We start from the raw sequence: 27109 nt of genomic DNA, 5'->3' as shown, positions 1-27109 counted from the left end.
TACAGACTTGACACCACCCTGCACACTCATCTGCAGGGGTCGGTGCACTCAACTGTGGACTCTACTAGGCCTCTGTGCACAAAGCTGCAGAGCCTCTTCCTACCACTACGACCCAATACACTTAGACTCCTACTCTAAGCTCGAACCATTCCTATTCTTCTCCAAAAAACATCCCCCCCTTTACACTCAGAGCCTCGCTCTATTTATACAATCCCATGGTTCGCGAAACATGGGTAGGCCGACATAACTTCACATTACATTACAATATTTTAGGGCAAACGGCCCTATGACTCATCTATACTTCTCGCACTGTGCCCATAATTCACGGAGTCTTACAACAACCTTTGACCAAAACTTGGGCTTTGAGCCCCAAAACATGTTGTGGGGGGGGATTCCGTGCCCAACAGTATGTTGGAAATAATACTGAGAGGGGGGGGTGAATCAGTATTATCAAATCAATATAACTTTGTCATTTCCATATTAAGATTCATATACTCTACTTCAATTAAGGCAAATTGCGTGTATACAAACCTTTGGGTTCTTCAAACATTATGATTTTGATTAGTTTATCATATTATCAAGCATATTACGTCAAAAGCTTCCTTTTTCAACTTCTTCAGTAACACTAATTTTAGCCTCAGCACATCTTCTAAAACATCCAAGACTTGTTCACAACTTTATCAATCATGAATATTTATCTATAGTGTTTCATCCATTCTCTAATCTTTATTCTTTCACAATATTCCCTCCCTTTCAACTAGGGAGATATATGCTTTCTCCAAGTCTAATAGAAGCTTCTTTCTTCTAGTCACACAGCTTCTTCCTTTTATAACATCATATCATCAGATAATATTCGACCTTCCAAGGCATCATTCCTTCATCTAGTATTAAGGCTATCAATATAAAGTTTAATATTATCATTATTCTTACAGCTCCCTCTTTCCATCATGCTTATCATCATCCAATCATTATCAAGTGTGAGATAGGCAAGTATCTTGAAGAATATGTACCTGCAAATATTTAACAACAAGTATAACCAAGTACAAATATTCTTTACCAATATATGCCTAGCATATCATTACAATGGGAGTATCTAGATTTATCAAAAACATTGAACAAGCTATAGACATCAAAAACCTAAACCTAGTTATATTCACAAACAACAAGAGTTACAGCTTTCATGTCCTAAACTTTTAACATCAACCTCCACTAGGGTTTTTGTCACAAACCATAGATTTCATTATTGAAAATAAATCATAGACATCAATAATCAAGTTAACATTCTAATCATAACAAAAGCATTATACTTCTAGGGTTTTCATCATCATAACCTAGAATCTAAATTTCAATGTTTACTAGGGTTTTCTAGATACATAAACCTTTACTATTATATATACAATAACTTGATCAAATAAGGTTTTTAGGTATACATAAGCACATAAACCTAGGGTTTCATTCCTAGGATTTTATATTAACTATTACAATGGTTTTGCCATAAATCCTTATTTTCTAGACAAATCCTCTCTACGGAAAGAGATCATCCCTCTAGCACAATGATTGGGACTAACAACCTACGTCACAATCTACAAGACACTTTCCTAAATTACAATCGAAATAAGAGAAGAGGAAGATGGCCTACCTCGTTCTGATGCTATAACGTCCTTTTTTGTTGAAGACCTCAAATCACTTGCACTTCGGGCTCAGTCCTACTGCTCACAGCATTTGAATGCCTGCACAAGAGATAAAAAACACAGCAAAGCATACAAATACAAATATCATAATCGAAAGTAATCCACTTAACAGATCAAGGAGCATTAAGATAAATGATGCATTAACACACACACATTTATGAAAAGTGAACCAGCAGTTGTATATATTAATGAAATAAAGGAGGAAGCATACAACCATGCCTTGATGTCAATAAGCTCTCCTTGAGTGAATATCCAAGTCCAAGCTCAAGCTCTCCAAGCACTCCTCCAAGCCAAATGAGTAGTATGTAGGCACTATCTCAACATAAGGGTGTAAATAGCAAAAGACCAACAATTTGGGAATGGGAAAAGATGAATATATAGGCAGGGAAAGGGAGTTAAGATCTCTCCAAATACAGGATAAGGCCCTCATCTCAAGGAGGTAGCTCATAAGGATAAGACCAAAGGGCCAAGATGAGAGAACTTGACCTCATCCATGTGAAACAACCTCCAGCTCATCATTCTAGAAGCCTCTAGATCACTAAGATTCTTGTCCTCTTTGGGAAAAATTTCCTTTTAGGGATCATCGCTAGTATCCAAGCCAAAAATGTACTGGCATCACGAGGCTAGTATAGTTCAACTAACGACTAGCATGGGTTTCCAGTGTTAGGGTAGCAATGATGCTAAAATTAAGGTTTTAGAACCCTTTACTTCAGGGACGGCTCAAGGAACTTTTCCATCAGTGTTTTAGGGAGGATTTGAGCTGCATATCGAGATGCCATGTTTCAGGCAATTCAAGGTATGCCACAGGGAAGTGCAGGAGGTGTGACAAAATATTGTGTAACAGATGCCCCCTCAATCATGAAGTTAGAATAGGGAGTGATGGCTGAGATGATTTACGAGTTTTTGACGAGAACAAACAAAGTCAAGAGACTTGCAAATCAAGGACGCATATACATATACATATCTGATATCGAAACATGAATCTACAGTATGGACGCAGCCATCTGGATAGAAATGACTATGTGAAAAGATCCACGGTATGGGTGAAACCATCTAAATGAGAAGGATCATATGTAAATCTAAGATCCAAGGCATGGGCACAGCCATCCAATATGGAAGGATCATCATCATAAATATAGAGTCCCACGGGTTGGTCAAATGGAGTGAGTTCATGCCTCGAGGAGGAGGGGGTCAGAAGATGCATTTCCCTCCACAGTTTTTTAGTTGGTTGCGTTGCCAATTGATCTTTGTGGATGACTATGCCTATGCAGGCACAGATTTCAGATGGGATCCAGATCTGCCTCTACCACCAACTGAATAGTGGACAAATGCAGGTAAAACTTGTTTTTTGGATTTTTAAAGTTTTATGAGTTTTTTTTATTAAAGTGTGTCTAAGATTTAACTTGTGATAAATGTGCAGATGTGGGAGCAGAAAGTGCTCCTAGCATGTCGCTAATAGCACGGCAAGTAGCACGTCAAATAGAAGAAGCTCCATACGAGGAAGGAGTACATCCCATGGTAGAGATGGAACGAAATCTGGAAGTGATCACCTGATGGATTCCAAAATACGCGACTATAGATGACGTGCCACTACGATAACAGAGGCATACAGTAGGAGTGTCTACGAGACTGCGTCGGTTATTAGGCTGAGTGATTGGAGCGCTCTCATGTTATCATGAGCATCATGTGGGCAAATAGCCTTTCTAGTTGTTTTTGCATTGTTGTAGGATTTGAAAGCCATATTTTTTGAGATTTTGATGAAAAAATTTGACAGACGCAATATATATATATATGCATGTTTTTATTTTCTACTTATGTGTTCATGTATCGTAATGATATGATTAGTTTTATAAATTATGCAAATGTCTATCAAGAAAATAATTTGCTAATGCATATGTTAATGTATTCAATTTGTGTGGAATGTGTTGATATGTGATAAAATCAAAATTTATTTCCAGTAATCGAACACGTAGATACATATGCATAATTTGTGGATTTCTTACTGAGTAATGATTACTCAATTGTAACACAACGAGTTGTGTATTTAATTTAACAACTAAATTTCTAATTCCAAGAGAAATTGTTTCTAATAACATCTCAATGACTGCACTGTACACGGCAATATTATTAGTTGTTCATCCCAGGAAAATACCTTGTAAATAGATCAACTCGTCAGCAGGCGCAAAGAGTGCCTAAGCTACGGAAGATAATTTTTGTGTGCTACGACAAGCACCATCAGCAAAACCAACATAATGGTTTGACGACATTTGCAAACAGAGTGGAATGCAAGGTAAGCAGAAAAAACATGTCTGCAAAGCAAACAATCACACCAAAAATAAAAAAAATACACACCAATGAATTCACACACTAATGTACAAAAGTAAATTTACATGGATGATCACGCGTAAAAAGTTCAGATGGAGCCCATTTTCGGACTCAGGTAATCGATCAACAAAGAATGAAACCGAAGTTTCACCATTGGCATGACATGTAAGCATCGACTCGGCCAAAAAGTGGAATAACACTCATAAATGGCTATGCCCCCATGCCCCCCGGGTGAGTGAGGGTTACAAGTCATAGGATGAATACCCCATTGCAATAATGGGCAAATAGTAAAAACTCAGTGAGAAAATCTCATGAAAGGAGGCAAGAAAACCTTAATCTCATGAAGAGGAAAAGATGCCCCCAGTTGAAAGATTTTGACAATGTCAATGGTTAAGGTTTCAGTAATATTTCCCATAATACCTTCAGATAGAACTTCGTGCACTAGAACATGTGTTTGAAGTGTGTGCGTCGGGTTATGAGAAACTAAAGCTTTGAGACACGAAGGAATCTCACCTATACTTGAAAGAAACCAAGAACGATGATGGACATCATTCCAAGGAGTTTCATCGAGAGACATAACATCAAAAATACTCTTGTCGGTGGTGAATATCTCATTAAAAGGATCTGGAGAATCCCAAGAATCAAGCCAAGGAGATTAGGAATAAGTATCTAGGTTCGTACTAAGAATAGCATGACTTTCCGAAGTTGTCACTGAAGCCGAGACAATTTCATGATAAGCTTGTTCCAATGGACTTAGCGTCATAGTGTCACCAAACAAATCAATCTTATCCAAAGAAGGAATAATCCATGGGTATGTAGAAATAGAGATCATGTTGATCGAGGCAACATGTGGAGGTGGGAGAGAAAAAGTTTCCATTAAAGCAAAATCTTTAAAGAGACCTGCCCCCACACTTTCATATGGAATATTAGTATTTCCCACATATGGGACATTTCCATTAGAGCTACCAGAAGAGAAAAAGGACAATTGATCTATAGTGACAATATTTCCTTCATGAGGAAAACGGAACACCCAGAACAAAGAGGAAACCACACAAAACATTGCATGGGTCCAACTTTGCCCAAGTAGAAGATTATAGTTCAGATTGGTGTCTACAACTTATACTTATAGCTCGACAGTCTTCCCTTAAAAGGTGATGGGATAACTTGTGAGAATACCATAAGGATGGGAGCCTCTGCCATCAAAGGCCTCCAAGGTGTTCGGGGACTAGTTGAGGGGTGGAGATCCAATAGCTTTCCAACACGAAACAAACATGATGCAGGTGGAAGAACCTTCATCAATGATAGTCTGATCGATCATCTTTCCTTTTATAATGAATTGAATTAAAAAGGAAATATGATGAGGAATACGAGGAACATGGTTTTCAAGATCAAAAGTAATCAAGCTTGAATCAACAGGATCAATGCCCACAATAGCAAACAATAATGACTTCCATTGTGTTGGACAGGTTTGGAGAACTTCCAAAGCAGACATCTCTAAAGGTGCTTGAGCTAAATCTTCGACAATACTATAATGTTGAGCAGTTGTAGCATTCAGATTATAGGATGACTTCCGAAGCACGCATTTGGGAGGTGATTGGATAAAAGATTCGTTATTACGTATCTCAATATGAAGAGGACCAGAACTAGTTGGAGCAGAAGTAGAAGGTATATCAGTAGTTTCCTTTTCCATCGTCTGTTTTAGAGGGGTTTGGTAATCTTTCGATCGAGTGGCTACGGAGATAGGTAATGAACCCAGCATCATGTAAACCTGAGAACCAGATGAGGCAGAGGATTATGGTTGGTCTACCAATTGAGTCTACTAAGATGGGAATGGCTCTTTCAAAACAGTCGGGGTCCCTTTCAATAAACGACTTATTTCTACACATCGGGGATAATCCTTTGTATAATGATCTTCCTCACAAATGAGGCAAGGATATTTCAGCTTTCATTTGGAAGCGTCATCAGCAGATGACTTGGGAGGATCCTATTTCGAGGTATCAGATTTCTCTTTACCTTTACCCTTCTTCTTACCTTTAGAGGCTTTATCTGCCGCGATATACGGAATGGCATTGATCTCAGAGGTTTTACCAGGATTCGATAGGTTTTTCGAAGGAGAACTGGAACCAGTAGTCGAAACATATTTTTTCTTCGAAGAAGCTTTCATGGAAGTTTGGGATACTTATCCAATGATACCATCAATAGGCGATACATCATGAGACTTCAAAGATGTTGGATTCGAAGATCTTCATGGAGCATCGAGGAACATTTCATATAGCGTGCCGGTATCAGAATAGACCAAATCCAAATACTAGGCACGAGCAATAGCCTGGCCCTCGGTAACACAACCACCCATTGTTATATCTTTAGAAAAAAAAATTACGAATGACTTGGTGAACCATTCAGTCAACAACTCGTCAAGAATTTCAAATTTTATGATCCAATGTCGACGTCTCCATTCATGGATATGTTCAGAGATATGGGTCGCGGTATCTTGCTTCAAAGATGTGAGAAAATGAGTACCAGTTTCATAAAAAAGTGGCAGCTGGAAGTGGGTGATGAAATCCATAGTCAAAGAGTTGAAGTTTGCATAGGTACCTCGAGGTAATTCGACATACCACTTTGCGGCAACCCCTGTCAAGGTTCGTTGAAAGAGGCGGAGACGAACAGAATCATCAACATAAGAATTAGAAGAACACCATAAGTGATATGTCATCACATTGGCTTGAGGCTCCTCTTTAGCTTTTCCTTCAAATTTGGGGCAATCGCTTGGAATTTTAGTGGGAACTAGAGGCCAATAAGGTGAATGCAGAATTGGACCATTAATAAGCCTAGAGACATCAAGCAGTTCCAATGTAGCTAAAAATGGCAATTGCAGATTAAAAGGCATATAAGTCCTTTGATAAGGCCTAGTCTGATGGTTCCAACCTTGTTGGTAAGGATTCTGCCCCAAAAGTGGAGGATTTTTACCATAAGGGACTTGATTTTGTCCCCACTGAGGGGTACCTTGATCATAAGGTGGATTATGTCCAACGTAGGGTTGATATTAACCTGCCATAGGCCATTGATAACCATAGGGAGGATAAACATTATGTGCAAAACATGGATTGTAAGGTTGTTGCACCTACTGACCCTAGATAGGAAGTGATTGTCCCTGCGACTACAGGGTTTGACCTTGTGTCTGTAAGGTTTGACCTTGTTGATATACAGGTTGATCTTGTTGTTGCAAAGGTTGACCTTGTTGTTGCAAGGGTTGATCTTTCTGCTGCAAGGGTTGGCCTTGCGGATACAAGGGTTGATTGGGTTGTTGAACAAACTGTGTTTGTTATTGCAAAGGCTATTGAAAATGCTACAAAGGTTTCCCCTGCTACTGCAAAGGAGGCCCTTACTACTGTAAAGGTTGCTAAATAGTTCCTTGAGGGATTCCCTGTGGGTATTGGTAAGTTCCAAATGGTATTTGACCATATGCACCAGGAATATCATTTGGATCAGGTTCCACATGAGGGCCCGCTTGTGGAATAAAGGGTGGATTTTGCAGTGCTTGTGAACCATATGGGACATAATCCTATTGGAGTGGTATCTGGGTTGTGTAAGGCTATTGATACTAGATATTGCATGCCTCAGATGAACCAATGGGATTAGGAAAACCACTAGGATTAGGTTAACTTAATCCAACCATGTGAGGTTGTGATCCACTTACATGGGTTCCACCTGACATAAGATGAATGTTTGGATTTTTCCCCCCAGGCTGTGAATAAGGCAGTGGATCATTTTATCCACTTGATCGAGGGACTGAGCAACTTACAAATGCATGAATGGAAATAGTCAATTTCACCAGAATGGAAGGTTGAAATGATGGTAATGGTTGTGATGGAATCATTGGTTGAATGGCAGCTGAACTAACGGCAGTTTGCATGGGTATTTGAGAGTTCATGTTAGGAATAAACAGACCAGAATTAGGCATAGCATTTGATGACCAAACAGGATTTTGGTACAAAGAGGAAGCACTGGGAGTTCCTGAAACTAATTGAGCCAAGGTTTTATAACCAATTGAAATCATAGGCCCACTGCTTTCAGGAGTAGGTTGAGATGGGACTCTTCCCATAAAAGGAAAACCTTCCAGAGGAAATTCAAACTCGGACTCATCATCAACATGAGGAGTATGAGTAGCGGAGACTTTTGGAGGACCTCGAGGAGAGGTTTGAATCTCACCCTCTGAATCCATGGATGGAAACAGTCAATGAGGAGGAATCTGAGACGGACAAGGAGATAACTCCAAAGGAACAACCAGGTTATCATATGGACTATAAGGGCATTGAGGATATATCACAAATGGATCAAATAACGGATTTGAAGGATATAAAGTAGACCTCTGTGGAATCTCAAGGATTTTTGGATCAAACTCCTGAGGTGACAATGAATCTCGAGGTGGTGGACGAGAAGCAAGGGGTTGGATTCTTGGAAAAATTCCAAGTTCAAAGCCTTGAGCTTCAAGTAACTGCAGAATTTTTGGATGAACTCCTTGTGATGACCCTTCAGTATCAGACAACAAAGGGGAACTATGGGGTGAACTCAATGGTTCAGCCACGATGACTTTCTCTCAAGAGCAGAAGAAGAAGAAGAGATGACTCATTGAAGGCTGATTAAAATTAAAATTTACAAGGAATTTACTCAATATGGGGCCAAGAATTAATTGTATGGGTTCGACATGTTATCGTTAACAGTTAATTTTATGACACAAAACAATAAATAAATCAAAAAGGGTAATACTAGGCAAGAGGTTTTACCAAGTATCTATGAATCGTTATATACACCTTAGTCGAAACCAAGAACTTGACGTACGACGGCTGATCTCCTTAAATGATGTGTTCGGTGTATCATGTTTACAAGGCAGCTGACTCAGTTACCTGTGGCTAAAGGATAGAAACTTAATGGGGTCTCCCAATATATACTCGACGGTACAGGGAGCACAAGTCTGTGTTAGCGTTGTCTAATGAGAGTGTCCCTATATACTTATCATACTGAAGTGCCTCTGATATACCCGAAAGTATTGGAGAACCTACTATATACTTCCATATTGGGATGAGATTTCACCCCCGGGATACACTGCAAGAAGTTAATGACAACTGCTATGTTTAAAGACGTAGGAATGTGTCTCTAGCCTAGACCTCTAGATATTTGCTTTAGATGACAAATGCTCCTTAGGTTAATTGAGGTAAATTTTAAGTTTATCTTGAATTAAGTTTCAATTTGATGGATCAATGATGTCACATGTTCCTATAATGCAACTAAATGATAAAAAATGATATATTTTCATTTGATGAAGGCTATACTACTGAAGGAAGAGATACAACCAAATAATGCATCAAACAAGCAAGAAATGCATCAAAACGCCACATTTTATCTTCCAATGCAAAATGTAAATGAAATCTAATCTTTCATTTCACTAACAAATGCAATGCCAACATGCAATCCTATGAGAAATGAAAATCACTTTCCTTTCACTAAGATTCACTAAATCATTTCCTTTCACTTTCATCTAATAATGCAATGAGAAAAGTAAAATACAATCTAATCTAATGAAAATGAAAATCTCTTTCACTTTATGGTTTCGAATGCAAAAATGTTCCCCAAAAAAAATGAAGAAATCTTTCACTTTTTCTTTTTGAAACAAAGAATGAAAACAAGTACTCTCTTTCATTCCTACCAAAGAAAACAATTGTAATCTATGCTTGACAATGGAACAAAATCAATCTTAAAAGCTTCAATATGACTTGACACTAATGAAAATAACTTCACATCAATGAACTAAAAGAAACTTGAAAAAGGTGTCCTAATTGCAGGAGGACTCTTGAATGGAAGCAATCAATCTCAGAGAAGCAGACCAAACAATGAGTGGAGGATGACCTAAAAGCCCTAGAAACCCTAGAAGTCAGTCAAGCCTTAAACACGCATTGACAAAGTCAAGAGACAATTGCAATCATACAATCACAACAATCAAGACAAATGCACTGAAGTCGCCCTGGAAAATCATTGATAGAGGCCAAAAATACTGAAAACAAGAAGAAACCCGAATTTTTCTTCTATCCTCTGAGATCAACACACCTGTTATAGGAAAAATTGTGATGCAAGGCAGATCAGGGTGAATGTAATTTAAAAATTAGCGATGACAGTGCGACTATTGAAGCAGAACACATTATGGGCGAAACACTGAGGGAAAATAAAAAAATCTTCAAGACCAGAACAAACTAAGTGTCCTCAAGCAACAACCATTGAATGAAAATAACTAGAGTGAAGCAAACAAGCCAAGAAACTGATAGTTGTTCAAACTCATTAGAGAATCTGATTGAAGGAATGGATGGAAAGGGTTATAATGTCCCTAACAGAGTCGCCATTTTGTTGTCTAGGAAAATCCTCTCCATTAAAAAAAACTCAGCCAATGAAGCTCCATCCACTGACATTCTTGAGGAAGAAGCAGGTGAACCCCAAAACAACCCAGATAATAATCTCAAAGCTACACCAGATGATCTAGTTATATCACTACATGCCTTGGCAGTAATTTCTTCCCCCCAAACTCTCAAAATTTGAGATTTTATTAAACATCAGCTAGTAGTGGTGTTGATTGATAGTGGCAACACTCATAACTCTATCCATAAGAGAGTAACAGAAGTTTTTTTTTATGGGAGGTATCTAATTTCCAAGTCATTATCGCTAACAAGGGAACCATGCAATGTGAAGGATGTTGTGAAAATATTAAGCTTCATGTGGGGGATTATCACCTCAAAACCCACATATTTTCCATTGAAATGGGTGGTTACAACATTGTCCTTGGTGCCAAATGGCTCCGCACACTGGGCCCTATCACAATGTATTTCCAGGAGTTATATATGAGCTTTAAGCAAAATGGCCACACTCATACATTGAGGGTACTCCAAGAATATGCTCCTATTATCATCATCTCGAATCAAATGGAGAAGATTTTTAAAAAGGGCCATCATGGGGTAGTGGCCCAATTAATTCCATCTAGGCCTTTGAATCCACTTCTCCTCATATTCATGCTAATATGCAACAGGTATTAGATCACCACCAGTGGGCCTTTGACAAACCTAAGGAGCTCCCACCCTCTAGGGGTGAACATGATCATAGCATCCCTTTGGTCCTGGGTGCCCAACGACCAAATGTCCACCCATATCGATATCCTTTTGCACAAAAGAATGAAATTGAAAAAATCATCAAGGAACTCTCGAAGTCAGTGTTATTCATCCCACACCATCCCTTATTCATGTCTATTGGTCATGGTTTTAAAGAAATATGGTGAATGGTGCATGTGACCGGACTTTAGGGCCCTTAACAAGCTCACTCTCAAGGATCAATTTCCTATTACAGTAGTTGATGATCTATTTGATGAACTACATGGTGTTAAATTTTCCCAAGGGCTTCACTGGGGGACAAATACCATTCCACGTGGGTTCATATTGGGGGATATATATTGAGGGAAAATGACATAATATATTGGGGGGTACATAGGGAGTAAATGATTTTTATATTGAAAGGTAGAAAAAATGGAGCTCAAAGTTAATGAAAAAATGGATACCTACAATATCTAGTGAAAGTAGGGGTTTTTAAATTAGGAAGGAGTATTGGGTCTATATTGGTAGGGAGTTAAATAATGTGGATTTTAGAGATGTTTTCCAATATGTATTCAAAATAAGGGTATTTCTTAATATGCCACAAACATGTGTGATATGTCAGAGGTTCATTGAGTGACACCCTCGTATAAATTGATTACCAAGCTAGACCTTCGCTCGGGCTATCACCAAATATGCATGAAGAAAGTTGACATTCCAAAGATAGCCTTATGAACTCATGAAGGCCCTTATGAATTCCTGTTCATGTCATTTTGTCTATGTAATGCTCCATCCACTTTTCAGAGCCTCATGAACCACCTTCTGAAACAATATCTCAAAACAATTGTATCGGTCTTTTTCGATGGCATTCTCATCTACATCATAACATGGGATAAACACCTTTAGCGTGTTGAATAGATATTGCAATTTCTCCAATATCATAAATTATTTTTCAAATTATCCAAGTTCTCATTTGGCATGGAAGAAGTAGAGTATTTGGGACACATTATAGGTTATGATGGAGTGAGGGTTGATCTGAAAAAAAAAATCAGGCAATGCAAGATTGGCCCCAACCAAAAACCTTGAAGAGTTTGCACGGATTCTTGGGTCTCATGGGCTACTATAGCCAATGTGTCCACAATTGTGGACGTATTTATTGACCCCTCACTAATATTCTCATGAAAAATCCATTTCTCTGGACTGGCACAGCTCAGCAAACCTTCTTGGCTCTCAAAGAGGCCATGTGCTCCACTCCAGTATTGGCCTAATTACCAAACTTCACCAAATATTTTGTGATTGAATGTGATTCTTTAGGTACAGGCATTAGCATAGTACTAATGCACAAAGGTCAACCATTGGCTTTCACTAGTCAACAACTCAGTGGCAAACATCTGGGTAAATCTACAGATGATGAAGAAATGATGGTCATCTTACATGCACTAGACACTTGGAAACCATACTTATTGGAGCGACATTTACAAATTCGTACTTACCATCATAGCCTAAAATATTTTCTAGATCAGTGTCTATCGTCACCACAACAAAATAAATGGATTGCAAAGATGTTGGGATATGATTGTGATATAATTTACAATAATGTGTGTGACAATGTAGTGGTTGATGCCTTATCACATCAATTTGAGGATGAGGGCACCCTTTTATCACTCTCTCTATCCCAGCTCATAAAATGTTTCTCCTGCCCCTCTCTATCCCAGCTCATTAATAACTTAAGAGCATATCATAATTCCTCATAATACTACCCATGGAAGGATGAGGTTCTTTGCTACAAGTATCGGGTAGTGTTACCCCCGACCTCCACCCTCAAAACTCACATTTTGGAAAAGTTGCACTCCTCTCCGACTCCATGACATTCAAGCTTTCAGAAGACTTATGCACAAGCATGTCGCTCTTTATTTTGGACTGGCATGAAGAACGACATTCTTACTTTTGTAGTTGAATGTGATCTATGCCAGTGCAACAAAGGGGAAACGCTCAAGCTACCATGAACCTTAAAACAATTGCCACTCCCTACTTCCGTCTAGATGGATGTTTCCATGGATTTCATTACGGGTCTCCCAAAGTCAGGCAAAAAATTAGTCATCATGGTGGTTGTTGACAGGATTTCCAAATATGCTCATTCTTGCACTCTACCACACCCATTTACCCCAAAATTGGTGGCTCAAGTTTTCATGGACCAAATATTCAAACTACATGGCATGTCAACTTCCATTATGTGTGATCGAGACCCTACTTTCACCATCAAATTTTGGAAGGAACTTTTCAAGCTCCATGGCATGCAACTCTAACTGAGTATGCTTATCATCCCAAAACAAATGATCAAATAGAAGCAGTCTACAAGTGTTTGGATAACTACCTACAGTGTTTCACTTCAGGCAAGCAACATCAATGGGTACAGTGGTTGTCATTATCTGAATGGTGGTATAATAATAACTATCATGAAGCCACCAAGATGACGCAATATGAGGCAGTGTATGTCCAACATCCACCTTGATCAACTTCTTATATCCCCGGATGTTCCAAAGTACATGTAGTTGATCAACCCCTAGAGAATCGTGTCGCTGTGATCACTCATCTCAAAGATAATCTACATCAAGCTCAGAACATAATGAAGCAACAGGCCGACCAACATTGTTCCAAGCAGCCATTTCAAGTAAGTTACCAGGTGTTCCTTGGACTCCAACCGTATAAGAAGACCTCTCTCAAAGAAAATGGTTTCCATAAACTAGCACCAAAATTATATGGGCCTTATCAAGTACTTCAGCATATAGGAGAAATCACTTACAAACTGGCATTGCCAACTACTTTAAAACTCCACCCAGTCTTTCATGTATTATGCCTCAAGAAATTTATGGGGAATAATTATAGGGTCCAAACAAGTTTGCCATAATTGGATGGGGAAGGCTCACTTTGGCTTCGACCAGAACAAGTCCTCGATACTCATGAAAAACATCTCCGCAGTCACGATATCAAGGAAGTCATCATCAAGTGGAAAGACACCTCTCCAAAATATGCAACATGGGAACCATCCATTATTCTTCAGCAGTTTCCGTAGCTTTACCCTTGAGGACAAGGTTTTTTTTATGTGGGAGAGAATGTTAGGGTCTAACCCTAACCCCTTTATTTATTTAATAAGCCCAAGGGGCCTAGTCAGAGTCATAGTTAGTTATTTGAGTTAATAAAGCCCATAAGCGGTTATCTGCATTAATAATAATTATCAATGGTTGACCCGCATTATAGAAAATGGACCACAATTAGTTATAAATGGGCCATTGTTAATAAATAAGTGGTGAACCTGTGTTATGCAAGGGACCACTAGTAGTTAGGGTTTTAGATGTCATTAAGCTATAAATAATCTTAGATAGTAAGGGATGAATTGTTGAGTCTAATTTTAACTGAGCTCTGCTCTGTTGTAGGTTGCCCCCTTGAAGAGGCAAGTGAAAAATGTATTTTGCTTCGGAATAATAAAATATCTTTGAATATTGTCTCATTTCATGTGATATTTTTGTGTTTCAGGCTATATTATTTCGTATTTCCGGTATTTTGGTTTTTGCACAGGTCAAGTGCATAAAACTAAAATCATATAAGAGGGACCAATCACCCTCCTAGAAGTTTCTATACTTGATGTGGTTATCATGCCAAACATTTATTTGTAATTTAACAACTTCAATGTGCATAAGGGCCTACATCCTAATTTCATCAAGGGAATTTAGTGGTTGCAGTCTCCCTTCCTGAGCTTTTATGATGTCCAAATCAATTTGCCTTATCATTCTCAATTTGTTTTATTAAAATTCAATGGACAGCATAGTTTCTTACCATAAATGAGCTTAAAGGGGGTGAATCAAGTGGTGTTCTTCCATGTAGTATCATAGACCCAAGGGGTCTCAACAATATTTTATGTCCAATCCTTCTTGCTACTACTAACGACCTTAGTCAAGATGCATACTATAGTGCTCTATTGGTCACTTCCACGTGACCATTTGCTTGAGTATGATATGGGGTGGATTTCCTATGTTTAATATGATGTTTCCTCATTATCCCCTCAACCAAGATGGAATTGAATTGAGTTCCCTGATCTGTGACTAGTTCCCGTGGAAAACCAAATTTGTAAAGTTATTCTCCCTTAAGAATTTTTCCACTTTTTATTTTGTTTCTTCCTTGACTACCTTTACTTCAACACACTTGATTAAATAATTTGTGCACACAATGATATACTTCTTCTATCTAGATGGGGGCTCAATAGATCCAACGAATTCCATGCCCCACTTCTCAAATGTATCAAAATTCCCTTGAGATTTTAGGGGCATCTCATCTCTCTATATAGGCTCCCCCATCCTCAGGCACTCATCACACCAAGCAGTTTACCTTCTGACATCTTGATGAAGTGTAGGCTAATAATAAATTGCCTAAAGAATCTTGTAGGATGTCTTCTTAACAACACAATGGCCCCCACAGGTTCCACCATGAAATGTTGAGGGGATATCAAAGACTTCATCCTCTCTTCCACATCTCATTAAGATTTGATCAAGCCCTAATCTAAAAAGGTTGCCCCCAATCTAGGTATAAGGGGCACTTTTTCTGAAAATTTTGGTAGTATGAAAATTCTTAGTATGTGTACCAAAAATGATTCATTTAAATTGTCAGTGACATGAAACCCTAAAAAAAAAATATGGTATTTTATGCTTCAAATCTGCAATAAAAAACAAAGAATAACCCTACACAATAATAGATCTTGCAAACAGAAACATATAATAACAAAAAACTAAAGTGCAATAACCCAATGAAGGACTTAATCAAATTATAATTTTATTAAAACACCTAGTGACGATAAATTAAAACATGGGTCTTTAGTTCCCCCTCTGTGTGATGGGTCCTTTTTGTCATTGTGTTCAATCTATGTGCTTTTCTCCCAACTTGCAATTGGCAGAAAACAAAAATATGGCTTGAACTCAAGTGGGAACTTAAATTTAATGAAACGATAGTGGTGACGATGAAAATGGTCATGGTGAAGTATGAATAGAAAACCTTCTATTTATAACAAAGTATTGAGCCAAATTAGGAATTATAAAATAATAAAATATTATTAACTAAATCAAAATCTAACCGTTGAGAATACTTTATTATATTTTTTTAGAGGGAAACGATGTTCAAAATGGTTAAATATCTTTATTTAGAAAGTGGTTGAAGTAACTAATAAATAAAATGATTTATTAATCACTTTGTGAGAATTAAGAAAAATATGAATTTGAAATATTTATTAAATAATAGTTTATCAATTATCTCAACGAGAAAATATAGAATAAAAAAAGAATAATAAATAAATAATGATTTATTTAATTATTCCAAGGTGATTAAGTCAAAAGTGATAAGAAATAATTATCAAATAATTATTTCTAGAGAATATTAAATAAATAATTATTTATTTAATTATTCACATGGGGTTTTTGAATTTAAATGAGAAATAATATAGCGAAAATGGTTTACTAAATTACTTCCTATGGTAAAAGTGGGTTTTACCATAGTAAAATTAATCCTAGATAGTGTATTTTGATCAACCTAGTAAGAAATGGATAGGTGATCATTTTTTGGGTGATAACAGATTGCCCCCCAGTGTAAGAGTGTCGGGATAAAATTGTATGACCAAAACACGTTGTAGGTTTCACTTTCACAAGACACCAAAGGGGAGTCATAGAGAGAGAGAGAGAGAGCATGAGAGAGAGAGAGAGAATTGAAGCAAGGCAAGGAAGGACTGAGAATGGAGGGGGTGATACCTACTTAGCTGATAGAAGTCTCCTTTTATTGGTAAGTACATAATCTCAAATGAGGTGGGGCAGGCATACCCATACCCACCGAGATAATTGACTAAAAATAATAATGGTGTGCCTAACAATGTGGATTTGAGAAACAAATTACATGATGCATGATATGTTGGCATCAATGGGTGAGAAATTTATACGATACAATGAGTTCCATATAAATAATATGTTTGGAAGACGAAGGCCAACACTCATACAATGAAATATGTTGATATGAGGATATGAGACATAATTCCCCTAAAACTGACATGGTGAGGGGAGATTGCAACCAAAAATGCCCTATTGAATAAGAAAGGGCTTTGAATATCTAAATGGAGCATCTGAAGGAGATGACCATGTGTTGAGCGCTGCAAGCGGTGGAAACTTAAACAATCAAATCTATGAAATTGCATCAAAGGTTGGATCATGAGCTGCTAAAAGTCGGGCATGTGGGGGGCTACCTGAATGGCTACCCCTTCATGAGGTCAACAACATCTCACACACACTCAAAAAATGTTAGTACAATCTATTATATCAATGGACCATCAAGTGTACAATTCTCGATCATGCGATAATGATCTAGAGTCGAGCACGTAAGAAACAACCAAGTAAGATGGAAATTATGATTCAATTTGCTTGATCCAAGGCAACAGACAATGATGAAGGTTGGAACCAAGGTACACCACCCTCTAGACCACTCCCTTGAAATAAATGTGTTGAGGTCGACAAAATAGGGCCTGCGAGAGATGAGGTAATGAGGAGTCCCCAACAAAGGCACGAGGATCTTAGTAATGTAAATGATAGGTTGGCACCAGGGATGATGATGGAGGAATGAGATAAGTGGTGGAAAAACAACTTCCCCTGTTAGAGCATAATATGCATGGTTGACCTGCCAACGACTGACTAGATTCTAGAGGGGATGGTCAATTACTCAGATGAAGGCTTTTCAAAGACAGGTTAGTATAGTTGGAGGTCAAATATGAGTGAAATGGGATAAATGTGATGCAACAATGGATGATTGACTGTAAAAGGACACAATGGGACTTTGAGCAGACTCCATGGATGCAAGGGTAACTCATCTCTGATGCTCCGAACAAGGGGGACTCTATGATGTTATCACATGGGCGAGGCCCGAAGGGGACCATAAAAAATGAGTAAGTGATGGTAACTCACGATGATAGTCAAAACCTAAGTCAACAAGTCCAAAGGGCAAAGCGGTGCCATATTACACGTGACTCATATGAAGAGATTCGATTTGAATAGGCATCAAAGTGAGAGCTCATGGAAAAAATGGCTTCCTATAGAAGTTTTAAATTACCCATTATAGAGCTCAGTGAGAGATTTCTAATGGTATTGGTGGTTCATCAGACCGAGCTATGGTTTGTTCATAATGGTTAACATAAAAACTAAGGTTTTTCCTATAAAAGGGCTTCTTGCCCCGAAGTAATTATCAAATAATTATTTCTAGAGAATATTAAATTAATAATGATTTATTTAATTATTCTCATGGGTTTTTAAATTTAAGTGAGAAATAATTTAGGAAGATTGGTTTAATAAATTATTTCATATGGTGAAAGTGGGTATTACCATGGTAAAATTAATCCTGCATGGGGTATTTCGATCACCCTGGTAAGAAATGGCTAGGTCATCATTTTTTTGGTGACAACAAATGTTATCTTTTCTTTGGAAGAAAAAATAGGATGAAACTTGCTAGCAACCAAGAAGTTTGCTATATCAAAAAATCAGGGTGACAACAATGATATGGCAAAAAGGTGCTCGTCTAGGATTTGATCATCTAACATGTCTTAGTTTTCTACAGAAAAGGTTAGTCTAGACAAGAAATCTGCAACAACATTTTCTTTCCCTAGCTTATCAATAATGATTAAATCAAATTGTTGTAATATGAATAACCATCTAATAATTTGAGCCTTGACGTCAAGTTTTTTCATTAAGTACTTAATGGCTACATGATCAATGTGCACAAAATCTTGATACCCAGTAATGTAATTTCTAAATTCATTCAAGGAATGTAAAACAAACAAAATCTATTTTTTAGTGGCCGTGTAATTGAGTTCAGCCTTGGAAAAAAGTTTACTAATAAAATAGATAGAATGAGGAAACTTACCTTCCAGTTTCCCTAATGAAACCCCCACTACTTTTTTAGATTCATATGTGTGAATGTGGAAGGGAAAGGCCCAATTTAGGCCCCTAAGAACTGGTGTAGTTGTCAATTTTTCCTTGAGCTCTTCAAATTCCTTCTGACAATGATCTACCCAACATAAATTTGAGTCTTTTGTCAAAAAACAAAACAAAGGTGAAGCAATTTTATTGAAATATTTGATAAATATTTTATAGTATCTAGCTAGTCCTAGAAAGCTCCTAACATACCTTCCTCTTTGTGGAAGAGGAACCCTTCTGATAATTGCAATTTTATTAGGGCCAACCTAATTTTCTTCCTTAGCAAAAATTGGCATTTTTATGGGCTTAAAGAGAGGTTTATTTATATGCATATTTTCAAAAATTTCCACAAGTTATAGAGGGCTTCCTGGAAAGCAACTCCATAAGGTTTGAAGCCATTTATATAAATCTCAACCGAGTCAAGTAAAATATCACTAAAAATATTGAATACTTCCCTCTCGAAGGTGGAAAGGGTGTTACACAAGCTGAATGGATGGACCAGTTGATGGTAGATACCGCCAACATACATGGGATCTACCCGATGTGAATTCCCAATTATACCTCACATTGTTTGGAGTCGAAGCCCCATTCGGAGTATTAGCCTAGCCACCATAACTTAATTCCTTAGTTTCAACAGATAACATAAGAGATTATATACATAACCCTTGAACAAGCAAATAAGTTGACATTGTGAAACACTGATTGCAAACTGTAAAAGGAGACTTTCACAAGAGGGTAGACATGAGTGAGTCTCTAGGAGGAAGTAATAGCACTAACCTAAGAGAGACACATGATAGAAAGAAAATATTCATTAGACATCTAGCGACGTAGTTTAGATGTAAAAAATGATCATTAAACCAAATATAATACACCTTCAACAAGATAAGTACCAAATCCAATGACATAGTTCAATTTCCTTATTACATATGAGCAAAACATATATTGCAAACATCTAAATAATAGTCCTACGACATTCATGATACATGCATGAAAATGTATTGGCTCATTGAGCTTCAATTATTATTTGAAAGGTCCAAAGACATAGTTACTGTGATGAGCCAATGGCTCCACTAGTGGAACATTGAGTCACTTTTTTCTTCTCCAAAATAATAGTTTTCACTCTTGTTCCAAGTAGAGAAGCCAAGACTAGGTCTCCAAATCCTAAGCCTCCTAAAGTCCCCCCTTTTTTCTTGAGTTATTTGGTTTATTTTATAAAAATAGGAATGACCTTTCATATCCCTATGACTCTTGAGTTATCCTCATCGCTCTTGGACTTCTATTATGACCTTTGAACTTATAAACAACTCTTGAACTTCTAAATGACCTTTGGAATTCTCTATGTGACTTTTGTCCATATATGACTATTTGACTCTTCAAATTCCACATGTGACCCTTGGACTTCCACACATTACATGTTTTCTTTCTCATTTTAATAATTACATCATTACATTCCACATGTTGTGGCATGACACATGGACTCACTTGACATTATGATGACACTTGTACAAATCACTACTTTACAATGGTGACAGGGACTTCATCATGAGATATAAATGCCAAGCTATTCTCCTTTTTATTTTGACTTTGACCTCTTTATGATAGATTTTATGTGCACTTCATATTCATGAAATATCTACTTTGTTTCTCATCTTTACCCTCCGAAGGGTTATGGATCAGTATTGGAATCTTTTGAGTCATCATGCAATGTCTTCATTCTATCTTGGTTTAGGCTTTGCTTCATTTCTTTAAGGTGGTTCTTCTTTATGCCTCTTCTCTGCAAGTGATTCTCTAATCTTCTCGTTGACATCTTCCTTGAGAATCACCTTGTCATGCTTAGAAGGAACACCTGCTAATGAAGATCACCCATGAAAAAGCAAAATCAAACTTGAAATCATATATTCTACCTCTACTTTTCTTAAGGAAAAAGCTACTTGTAAAGGCATATGAAAATAATTGAGAAAGAATGGATTAATGAGGAGGGCACTAAATTTAACAATGGCTTAGGAAGGCACCAGTGTTAAATGCTACTTCACCATGCGCTACAAAGATGAGGTTCTTCAATGTTCATCGTAGTGGGTAGGCAAAGGGAACAAGATTGATGAGCTTGTTGATTAAGAATGTGCCATGCGCTTGGCTCAAAGGAGTAGGAGATAGTGATAGTGTAGATGAGTTGGAGTTTGAGCAAGGATGGCCCCACTATTTACTAAAAGAGCTCCATGCACTTAGGAATAAAGAGAGGGACTACTTGGGTGTAGGGCACAGTCACAAGGGACAAGGAGAGACCATTATTGCTTAATAGTGTGCCATGCGCCAGAGAGGCTCAGTAAGGGCACAGGGTGAAATGACTATGGACAAGGTTTCCCAACTGCTTCTTGAGAATGTACCGTGTTATTTCAAAGACACGAAGGATCCTTATTGTTCTAAACTATGCTCAAAGGCTCCTTGTTGTTCTGAAGTGTGCTCAAAGGGTACTTGTTATTTCGAAGTGCACCTTGTTTTCACGAAGTGAACTTTTGAAGGGAGAGAAGGTCTTTATTCTTCTAAAGAGTGATTTTGAAGGGAGAGAAGGTCTTTGTTCTTCCAAAGAGCACTTTTCAAGGGAGAGAAGGTCCTGTTCTTTCGAAGTGCGCTCAAATGGTCCTTGTTCTTCTGAAGTGTGTTTTTCACTGTGTGTTTGAAGTGTGCTCACTATGTGTTTGGAGTGTGCTCAAGATTGGGAGGGTGAATTTCTCTCCAGAAGTGGTTTTTTTCATCTGTAATGTGATTTTCACTGAGGGAGGAAGAAAAAGGCTAGGTCACTTATCCTAGGAAGTACTAATGCACTATGAGAGGGAGGAAACCTTAGAAAACACTTAGTGCACAAGTATGGGAGGAAAATATACTTCACTGAGGCTTATGAATAGGTTATGTTCATCACCTAGTAAGAGGTCTAATGCCTTCATAACTTCCATTAAGCAGGTGGACAATGAAGAGCTCCAAAATGGCTAAGTGTGAGATCAGTAGGGTAAGAGAGGGAAATGCATCCGAACGAGACCAAAACATGGATCAAACATATAAATTCCATTGATAAAAGCTAGGGGAATGCACGGGACTCAAAAAAAATAGTCACCCCTTGGAATAAATTTAAAATGAAACTCATTTCTAAGTGTGATGGTTAAGACAACACATTGTGACACCTAGAACATAAGTTACGACGAAAGTGGCGTATGTGATCAAAAGGTGCGCTAAGATATAGGAATGTGTCTAGTTCATATTCTAATGATATGTAGGACAATGTAATGTAGATGGATGTGCCATAACTAAATTTGGTGATATGAAAAGGTGTGACACATGCAAGGGTGAAAACAACATCAACAACACCTGCGACAACAAGAAAACATGAAAATGACACTTGCCAATTTGAATTACATTGAAAGTGACACATTCCAAAGTGAATATTGCATGAAAAAAACATTTATCATAGTATAAAAGAAAAAGCGACAGTCGTGAAACAGAAAATGAAACTTGTGAAAGCGAAGGTGTGCAAAAACAACAATTGGGAAAACTCACTGAAATAAAAAGAATTAATGCAACTAGAGTGAGGGAAATTATCAATTATAATTCCATACTGACTGTTGACATGAATTTATCATAAAATAGGTACTGTCTTGATAGATTTTGCTATGCTTTTTCAAGCTTGTGTAAGGAAATCACGCTTATGAATTCATCAAGGATTAAACATGTGTGATTGAATGAATTTGATAAGTAGAACCTGAGAAGAATACTTAAACATATCATAAAACATGAATCGAAGATGAAGGGATTATGGAATGACATATCATAAGATCCTTAGTAGGCTCCAAAATTCAAGTGTAGGCATAATTTTGGAGGGTGTTGATCGCAGTGTCAACACTTGACGACACACTGGTAGAAATCCAACTTCTTTGTTCAGGTTTCCCCTTTAATTGCAAGGTCTTAATCCTTAAGGAAGTATTGATTTTCCATTTAAATTACCCTAGCTTTTCCACTTATCTTGATTAAAGAAATAGTCGCTTATTTTCCTTGCTTAGCTTGAAAGACATCAATATTAGACTAGTCATAACTCAACTATTTCGATAGGGGATAAGGATAGTAAGTATACCAAAATTTTAAGTGCATTCCCTAGTGTTTATCCACTACCAACAAGCCTAAATAGTACCCTAGCGAAGTCACCTCAAAGAAACACAAGCATCACTTCGCTGCCAGCAGGCTTGGACAGTACCACGACGAAGTTTCTTTCTTCACCTCTCTATGCAGGAAGCCTTTCTCTTCTTCACCCTTTATTTTATTTTCCTAAATATATTCTTGAATCATTTATTAAACATTTATAGCATGGGTGGAATATTGATCCTGACTTATTGAGATCAAGAGAGATTGTTTATTGTTTTATGGGTTTGAAAGATAACTGAAGTTATATGCTTGTTTTAAAGTTTTTCACCTTTCCCTTCTCTACTCGATTGAGTTGACAAGTCAAAATACCATTCAATATATGGATGATCTAGGAATGAAGGTCCTAATAGAGAAACGAGCTTCATAGTTTGGCCAAAGTATTTCTATCTAGTATGAATTGCATTTTCCATTCAGGCATCATTGACTTTAGAGATATGTAAACCCAAAATAAAGAAGAGGTAACATAACCCAAGAATTGTTCGTCATCACAATTTCCCTTTTCAAATTTAGCCACATTGTCTTATGAGCCAAAAGAGCATATTTCATGTAACATCTTATTAAACATTACACGAAATAAAAGACATCACAAAACAAGAAATACGACAAAATCAAAACTAACATGTAAAGCAACATGCATAACAAAAAATAACAAAACAAATACATAGACTAGATGGAGAGCCAATGCAAGACAAATGTACAGGGAAACTAGAATGCAACTAGACCTACTCCTAACCAAACCAGTTAGAAGGTTTGTGCCAAGTTTAATTACATTTCCAATGTAACCAATGTAACTCCTCCCAACCCACAATGAAAAAGATACAAGCAATTAAAATTGATATATAATAATGTGTAAAAGAGAAGATAAGAATGTGAATAGCTTGCACAAAATATTGAAGGTCTTGTCTATGGGTGGAAAGTTGTGTCATAAAATTAAACCAATTGGAACCATTACCTTTCTAATGAGAACATTAATCATACAAACCTCGAAAGCTTCTTGTGAGTGTACCTGCATCTGTGTTGTTCATACAAAAATATCAAAACTTATTATTTGCATAAGGGCTTGTTAAGTATGATGCCTCCAACTGATCATAGATTGGATCATGAAATTCAAATACATCCTTTTAAAAACCCCGACATCTTTGAGAATATGAATTTTCAATTAAAGGCATGGAATCAGGATGAGAATCTTGTATAGGAAAATGAATTTGAACATTTTTTGAATACTTGTCAAGATAGTGAGGGACTTACATAACCATCAGCGAAGGCTGAAGTGCATCATCTACTTGATAAGTATCTGAATAGTGAGATGATGAACCAAAAATATCATTCAATATGAAAAAAATATCATCTGATATACTGACAGAAAAATAGTTAGTTGAATGACAATTAATACATCCAAAATTATGATCAAATGGACCGAATAAGGCATAAGTTTCTTGGTTAGTGGATAACAAAGATAGATCAATTTGAACAGTGTTTCAATTTCTCTGAATAGCAGAATCATCCTCCTTGCGTGTTAAATGTGACAAACAATTTCCTTCCAATTGGTTAGAAACTAAACTAGCATCACAATTATCAAAGGAGTTGAAAAGGAATGTCAGTGTGGAAAACACATGAATCCAGTCAAGATGTAGTGGACAAAAAGGAGGAACTTAATTTACCAAATAACTCAAGCATTCACTAACACTCAAGAGGATATATGGTGCCAGAATGAAAATAATTAGCGTCAAAACATTCACAAGAAAATCTAAGAGCTAATTAATTTCAAAAATATTTGATAGGAATGCATCATTCATCCAATGATGATCTTTACAATTATCATCCCATATCTCTGGAGATCCATGAAACATATGCACTCCAAATACAGATTTGATACCAGATATTTGCATGGAGATGAACTAAGTGAAACAACATCCTCAATCTAATCATAAACCAAATCTTGAAAGTTAAAGAGTTATATCCAGAATACCAAAAATATTCCAATAAGAAATGTATATCCAATGAAACCATGCAAATAAAATAATGTTGTGAGAAAGCCCATATTTGACTTAGTTCAGGGACCTTACCAGAGTTGCAATAACCTAACATAACCATCAATAGAAGTTGAGGTTCCTCCACTTCTCGACAATTCTCGAAACCTTCAAAGATTGTAGAATTTCATTTAGGAGATTAGACCATATCAGGCATGGTGTGTGGACATATTCTATCAATAATTCGAACAAGACCACTACTATTGAGATGGTAGCCATCTATATCATTGATCTGATTGAATTTGTCAATTTCAACAGACAATTTACCCAAGTGGTAAGGTTCTTCCAATTGAATACCCAAGGATGGATATATTAGATCAATCTCATGAGTAACATTTACAAAATAATATTCTTCATGCAAGACTTGAAATGATATGGAATTGAATGGATACTTGATGATTTGATTGCTTCCTTATTCATCATGTATAACCACACCACCTTTTGTCAATTGAAAATCCAACTCAGTAGATGATGAACTTGAAGAGCACGGAGTATCTTCTTCACAAGTTAATGCATTGGAAACAAAAGGGAATAAGGGATAGCGAGTTGAAGAGGAATTTCCCTTGAGAAAATCTCCTTTGACCGAATTAGATTCTAAATCTAAATATTTTGAATCAAAATATTCCTGAGAAATCGAAAGATTAGCTTATGAACTTGGGCATATATCATCGCATACTTTAATAGAGTCAGTATCATTAAGATGATGATTTCCCAAGATTTTAGGTTGGTTAGACAAATTTACTTCATTTGATTGATTATTGATATCAGTAGATCCAAAATCAGCCAAGAATGAAGGAACATTATCTTAACACAGAGGACTTTGGAAAAGAGAAGAAATATCAAAATAATCATTACCTTGTTGCTCATCTACCTGAGAATTATGACTACCTTGCACGTGATCACTACTTGAATTTGGAACAGACTCATCAAGCAGATAAAGGGGCAAGGGACTATGTGAATGGGATGATAAATAAGGACAAACATCCATTGAATATATCATACTCTTACCCCAACCATATTCAAGATTAAAGATGTGAGTTTTAATATAATCTTTAAAATTCAAGGGATTAGTCTTCACCTTAGGCTCCATAAACCATTCCAAGATTTCCTCCATCGGGTATAAATAATGGGAAGTGGATGAAGGTATAATGGATAAATTTGTAATTTCATTTTCAGATTTTTTTATTTTAATAGGTTTAACACAAGGCACATGAAAATGAGGAGGACAAGGAATTTAAGGGGTAGTAGATTCCTCCTCTGAAGTTAGGGGTGTCTCATGATTTGCAAAAGTTGGGAGAGAAAAAAAATCAAGGGGTTGAGACTCACCATGTAAAGATATTTGAATCAAACGTTCAAACTTTTTCTTAATAAATCCCAATGTATATCTTCTTCAAGAAATTCATAGCATCGGTGAAGAAATCTATTAGTAAAATCCTCTATTGACTCATTAGGCTTCATTCTTAGTTTATTAATTCTTTTATAAACGCCTTGTAAATCATATCTATCAAAGGATGTAGCTCCTTGAGGAATTTATCAAATGAATGAATAAAGGAAGATGGTAAGGTATGACACCATCGGTTAACTTGACCTTCAAGGGAGAGGAAGAAAAGTATAAGAGCAACATCTTCATAATTGATTTCATAAAATTCACAAAACCTAAGGAAATTGGAAACATGCTCATCTATAGATGTTCCATCCTCACCATAAAAATTCAAATGAGACAAGTGATAATGAGGCTCGTCGAGGATCAAAAGTTGACC

Source organism: Pinus tabuliformis, chromosome 6 (genome assembly GCF_031772625.1).
Source record: "Pinus tabuliformis cultivar Carrire ecotype Pingquan chromosome 6, CPIR1, whole genome shotgun sequence".
NCBI lineage: Eukaryota > Viridiplantae > Streptophyta > Pinopsida > Pinales > Pinaceae > Pinus > Pinus tabuliformis.
This window is presented reverse-complemented; position numbering follows the sequence as displayed.